This window comes from Pteronotus mesoamericanus, unplaced genomic scaffold (genome assembly GCF_021234165.1).
Source record: "Pteronotus mesoamericanus isolate MK-2021 breed Mesoamerican mustached bat unplaced genomic scaffold, CSHL_Meso_final contig_657, whole genome shotgun sequence".
In the NCBI taxonomy this organism is placed as follows: domain Eukaryota; kingdom Metazoa; phylum Chordata; class Mammalia; order Chiroptera; family Mormoopidae; genus Pteronotus; species Pteronotus mesoamericanus.
In genome coordinates, this window is record NW_026555229.1 from 4,354,167 (window position 1) to 4,360,745 (window position 6,579).

The window sequence follows — 6,579 nt, forward strand, 5'->3', positions numbered from 1 at the left end:
AAAGTTTTATTTTAATAATACCAGTAATAACTAACTCGTATTGAGTGCTTACTTTATGTCAGGCATCATCCTAAGTGCTTCTATTTATATCTCAATTAAATATTGCCCAAAGAAAGTATTATCATTCCCATTTTATAGACAAGGAAACTGAAGTTCAACAAAACTCTCCCAAGTTCTCATAGCTATTAGGTGGTGGACCTGAGTTTGTGTCCAATTATAAAATCCATGCTTTATATGCTATAGTATATTATTTCAAGTATTTGTCTTATGGATGAATGAATGGATGCATACAGAGGACAGGGAATGGCTGGACCTTGGGAGATATTTCCCTACAGTCAGGAGAGTGTCTCTTAAAGACCAACTGACTTGGCCCTGGCTGGTGTGGCTTAGTGGACTGAGTGACAGCCTGCAAACCAAAGGGCCGCTGGTTCGATTCCCAGTCAGGGCACACGTCTGGGTTGTGGACCAGGTCCCCAGTTGGGAGCGCAGGAGAGGCAACCACACATTGATGTTTCTCTCCCTCTCTTTCCCCTTCCCTTCCGCTCTCTCTAAAAATAAATACAATAAAACAAAACAAAACAAAAAAGACCAACTGACTTGCTCTTCGCAGTTTCCTGAGATGAGAGGGATTCCCAAGGGGAGGGTCGGATGTTTTTAGAGGAGCTGGGAGTATGGGGAGGTCCACAGAGAGTGATGGGGGAAGCCTATACCTGGTGTGGGGACATGCCAGTTCTGTCTCCTATATCTATTCCAGATTTCTGACCACCGCCACCATTGGCCTCCCTTTAGTCCAGTTCTGCCTTCTTTTATTTCAACTGAATCTGGCTGGCATTTTAAAATCTTTATTACAAAATAAGGAGAAAACCACAAAACTACACTCTTAATGCCTTGACTCATGACCCCAGCATCCCAGCAGCTGAACCACAGGCCAATTTGGCTGCCAAGGCTTATGGGCCAAACTCCTTCCCATTTCAATTTCACACCTTAAGCCCTAGGTGGATCAAGCAAAATGGATTCAGGCTCGCACCAGAGCCAGACCTGGGGGGCCCTCAGTTCTTCCCTAGATTCCTTCTCAGCTGCCCTCTCTGAGTGTTTGTCCTCTTACCAGCTACACAGCTCTGCACCTCGGAGCCACCAAACCCCAGGGATCCTGATCTCAGGGTGAAGTCAAGGTTTGGCTCATCCTATGTTGGATTTCAGTGCCTTCTCTTTCTTCCCCACTTCAGTTCCCATTTCTCTTGCTTTCTGGGTCACTCTTATCCTTAGAGGAAGAGGCCCTGCTCTCATCTTCAGCTCATTTCTCTTGCCCTCTTAAATCTCATTACCTGAAGCGCACCTACTGGCTGACGTTTAAGCTAGGCTTCTTCCTTATTCGAGTCCCCAGCCGATATTTGGGTCTGGTCTCTTCTCTACCTTGTGCCTTGGAGAAGGCACTGTGCTCCCTGGCACCTCACTGTCTCCTTTTGGGTCCGCCAAGGGATTGAAGTGGATGGATTCCTCACTACCTGCCAGCTCTTCCTTCTGCCTGGAATGTATTCCCTCCTTTCTCACCGAGTTACTTTTTAATTACCCTCTGAATCACAGCTCAGATGTCACCTCCTCCAAGAAGCTCCTCCAACCCCATATCTACCTTGGGTGCCTTTCCTCTGTTTTGGGTGCCTTTTCAGCTCTTTTCTAAAAAGATTTTATTTATTTACTTTTAGAGAGAGGGGAAGGGAGGGAGAAAGAGGAGAGAAACATCAATGTGTGAGAGATACATGATTGGTTGCCTCTCGTATGCCCCCAGCTGGAGACCTGGCCCGCAACCCAGGCATATGCCCTGAGTGAGAATCAAACTGGTGACCACTGAGCCACACCAGCCAGGACAGCCTTTTCAGCTCTTAAAACACTATACTGAAAATGACTCATTACTTGTATGTCTCCCACTCTGGGCTCTGAGCCTTGAGAACTCATATCTTATCCATAGGTATGTCCTAGTACCTAAAAGTATTTGTTATATAGTAGGTGCTCAATTAATGTTTATTGAATGCATTCATAAATCCATGATTAAATCCCTTCTGGTTTGAGAGTCTAACCTACTACCCATCAACTTTCATCTGCTTTATAAGGATGGTTCCGTCTCCCTGGTCACGTGTGGGGCAGAATGTCTTCATCCCCTGACCCCAGTGAACGAGCAAATGAACGTCACCCAGCCACCCACCTCCTCAATGGACACATTCTTCACAAATTCCCAGAAACCTTCTGGCTTCCTATTCCTATAGATTTCAAAAGTTAAAAAATACTATATATGGACAATGTATTAAAAATGGTAGATTGGGTTATTTGGCTATAACAACACCCAGGCTCAGCAGTTTAAGGCAAGGAAGATTTGTTTCTCATACCATGTGTTTACCACAGTTGAGCTGGGGGTTCTGCTTTGTATTGTCATCTCTCAGGGACCCAAGCATGGCTCTAAGAAGTCCTGTGGTTAACAAAATGTTAAAATCCTGCCCTGGCTGATGTGGCTCAGTGGGTTGAGCATGAGCCTGCAAACGGAAAGGCCACCAGTTTGATTCCTGAGGTCCAGGTCCCTGGTTGGCAGCACGCGAGAGGCAACTGACCAGTGTCTCCCTCCCTCTCTTTCTCTCTCCCTTCCCCTCTCTCTAGAAATAAATAAAATCTTTTTTTGTTGTTTTGATAAAACCTTGCTTACCTATGCTCAACCTCCTGTTTCCCAGATTATTTTACCACACAGCCCTTTCCTGTATGTAATACCTATTTACATCCTATGGGCCTCACACTCAGAAGTACCAGTCTAAAGGGGTAATAGCATAACAAACCTCTGTGGCACACCTAATAGGTGATAAAAATATGAATAAATCAGTCTCTGCTCATATTTGGTGATTTTTAAAATGCATTCAACAAATATCTGTGGAGTTGTTACTTTGTGCCAAGTGCTTTGCCAGGTACAGGACTTGCTGAAATATATATGCTCTTTGTTGTCATCAGGCTTCCCTTCCAATGGGAAACAAACTGAACCCAAAGTAGCGTTATGCAGACAAAGTAAATCCAGGATCCTGCACAAATAACGCCCCTTTTTATGACAAAACCTTTTATTACAAAATCATAAGCCTATAATTCTGTAATATAACAACATCCTACTCAAGCACACCATATGACATTTTAGGTGAGATGTTCAAATTAAAACTATAAGTTATTACACCCATATTATTACCCTACCAACCACACTCAAGCAGGTGTTACTTCTGTCAGACCCTGTGTATTCCAAAGTACTATGGAAGAAAGGCGCAGATGTGCTATGAGAGTGTATAATAGGGTGACCTTACCTAGTCGTGTAAGACTGTCCCAAAGAAATTAATCTGCTTTTTGCAAAATGAGCAGTTAGTCAGGCAAAGTGGAGATAGAAAGTAATGATTGTAGGTAAAGAAAGGAAATGTACCAGGCAGCGAAAACAGCCTGTGCCAAGGCCCTGAGGCAGGAACAGAGGGGTCAGTAAGGTTGGAATACATGGAGAAAGGGGCAGTGAACAAAGGTCCACAGATCAAGTTGGCACTTTGAGTTTTATGATAAGAGTAGCGGGAGCCAATGAAAAAGCTCCCAGTCAAACAGAGACAATACAGACACAGTCAACTAATTAATTATATGGCTTTTTATAATAAGATATTTAATTGACATGGCACTCTATGCTCCACAAAATATTTTCATGTCATTATCTTATGTCTTCCTTGCAGCAACTTTCTGAGGGAGATAGTTCAAGTATTAGAATAGACAGGTAATCTGACTTTCCCAAGGACACACGGGGACGTAGCTGGAGAGCAGGCGTCCACGTCCTGATCATCTCACTTCCTAGGCCAGTCCTGCAGAGAAAGCTCTGGCTCTGCGGGAGCCGGTCCTGGAGTTGATGTCCTTACTGGCAGGGAGGCTCCTTTATTGAAGGGCTGTGTAGGATAGTTAAGTGTTCGGACTAAGTTCAAGTCCCAGCTCATCAACCACTTACTAGCTGGGTGACCTCTAAGTTACTTAACCTCTCTGACCACTGCAATCCTTACTTGTAAAGTGGGGATAGTTGGACTAACCTCACAGGATTGCTATAAAGATTAAAGAGACAATTCAGATGGAGGTATCTGACACAGAGTAGGAGCTCAACAAGTACCAGCTGGATTTTCTAGAGAGATAACTGGCTCTTTCATTTGGAGTATTTGAATATAGTGAAGATGGAAGTTAAATGAGGCTCTAATCCCTTCATATCAGGATTTAGTGTACATGAAATAGGTTGAGTCATTGTGTGATTTGCAGATGTTCAAGATGGTACAGAGGAGGAACAAGCGCTGAGTCCCTTCCTGAAAACAATGTTCATACTCAAAGTCTACAGCTGGCACTTCTACCCACTTGACCACGTAGGGGAATTCTACAATTGATAATTTCCCTGGGATTTGTGTACAGGGGACTAATTGCCCAGGTGTTCTCCCAGGTGGATACTATATGGTGGCCTAGAGAACCATAAACATGAGCTGTCAAGGGGTCAAGACCCTGGAGAAGCTGCACTTAAGGGTCTCAGAGGCCTGGAAAAAAACAGTTGAAAACCTTTCCCAGAGAGTTGATGGGGGTTCTAGGGTGAAGAACAGGGGCTATCTGTGATTCATAGAGTATCCTGGACCACTGCATGATTTCCAATTTAGGGCAATGTGGACCTTCGTGGGACCTGTGCTCCTTCCTGGGGCATGATGTCCTACTCTGAGAACTTCATATGGAAAAGTAGGCTTTGTGTTCTTCTAGCTTTGCAATTAATCCTTGCTCTTGAAGATGGGTCTGCTAAAAAGGGGTGGTAGCTGAGTGCCGTCTCAGGGAAAAGTCTAATCAGTGACTCTCAAATGTTTTTACCCTGATTTACATTTTGCATGGTGACCCAGGGCACGCACAATTCCAATAAGCACTACCTACACTTATGTATGTGATGTACCTTGGTATTTTACTTTCTATTTTATTCCATTTCATTAAATTGATTTCATGACCCGCTAATGGATTGCAACCTGACTTTGAGAAACATTGGTCTAATAGATGATGACTTGTCCTTGAAGGTGATTGAAGAAGATGTTGTTCATGAATAATGACATTCAGATGAGCAATGCAAAAAGCTGCACAGGCTCATTGTATACTTTAAATGCTCATAGCAAACCTAGACTCTAGTTTTGTGTCTCTCCTAAATATTAAGATTGGAGGTAGTCAAAATAATAAAAATTAAAAATAACAGCATTTACTGAGGACCTACTCAGTGCAGAGTACTGCGCTAGGTGCTTGAGGGGGATAAAAACACAAATAGTAAATACTCCCTGTCCTTAAAAGAGCTCATAACCTCATGAGAAAGGTGAAGTGGATCATGAACACAAGAATATAAGGGTATTTCAGGTCAATGTGGCAGACTGAGGATGTGTAGGAAGATGTCCCCCACTAGAAAGATAAACTTTATAATTTTACAAGGTCTGTCCAGAAAGTATCCATCCACGTCCTATGGAAAATAGAGGCGTTTATTGAAGAAAATACAAGAAACATTGTACATAGGACAGTAACACCTCAGTCCCCTTCAAAGTAGGCACCTTGGGACCTCACACAGTTCTCCCAATAGCCATCAGCTGCCCTGTTGTATTTTCCTGAATTTCATCGATGGTCTGAAATCTCTTCCCTTTCAAAGGTGATTTTAGTTTTAGGAAAAGCCAGAAGTCACAGGGCACCAAACCTGGGCTGTAGAGGGGCTGAGTCACCTGGGTGACATGATGTTTCACAAAAAAAATCTCAGCACAAGACATGCTGCATGAGTGGGTACATTGCTGTGATGAAGCTGCCAATCACCAGTTGCCCATAGCTACATCCTTCTGAATCATCTGAATAGTTCCCACAGAGGAATGTTCAAGCTTAACACAAAATTTGGTGCAGATTCATTGCTCTACTTGCTCAATCATTTTGAATGCACGCCACATAGTACACATGATCACTCAATGACATCTACTGCCCCCACTGACTAGTACAGTGAAGTCATCATTGTTCACACATGCCCATTCCAGTCTACTCTCCTTGGCTGGCAGGTTACATTCATGTCGCACAAATTGCCCTCATCATATTATCACTGGTTGGACTTTTTATGGACAGACCTCATATATGATAAATTTAAAATATATAAAATACCACAATTGAAAAGTATTTAACCACATTCTAAAACAATAAATGAAAGTCCCTAAGTGCCAGGAATAAAAATAAAACTCAGATCCAAAGTGACCTGTGGGTCCTTGCTTCAGCGGCACATACACTAAGATTGGAACAATACAGAGAAAGTTAGCATGGTCCCTGCGCAAGGATGATGCACAAGTTGTTCCATATTTTATAAATGGCAATGGAAGGAGACTAGACTTTAGGTAGTGAACACTCAGTACAATGTACTTATGATGTTTTATATAATTGTATGCTTGAAACCTATATAATTTTGTTAACCAATGTAACCCCAAGAAATTCAATTTAAAAAAATTTTAAGTGACGAGTAGGAGCTCGCAGAGGACTTAGAGCTAGTATATCATAAAACTTGAGTTT

At 42.7% G+C, this 6,579-nt stretch overlaps 1 pseudogene; it reads left to right on the forward strand.

The window, feature by feature from the left end:
* Positions 1 to 6,281: 6,281 nt before the first annotated feature.
* Positions 6,282 to 6,376, forward strand: LOC129077377 (uncharacterized; annotated as a pseudogene).
* Positions 6,377 to 6,579: the final 203 nt, after the last annotated feature.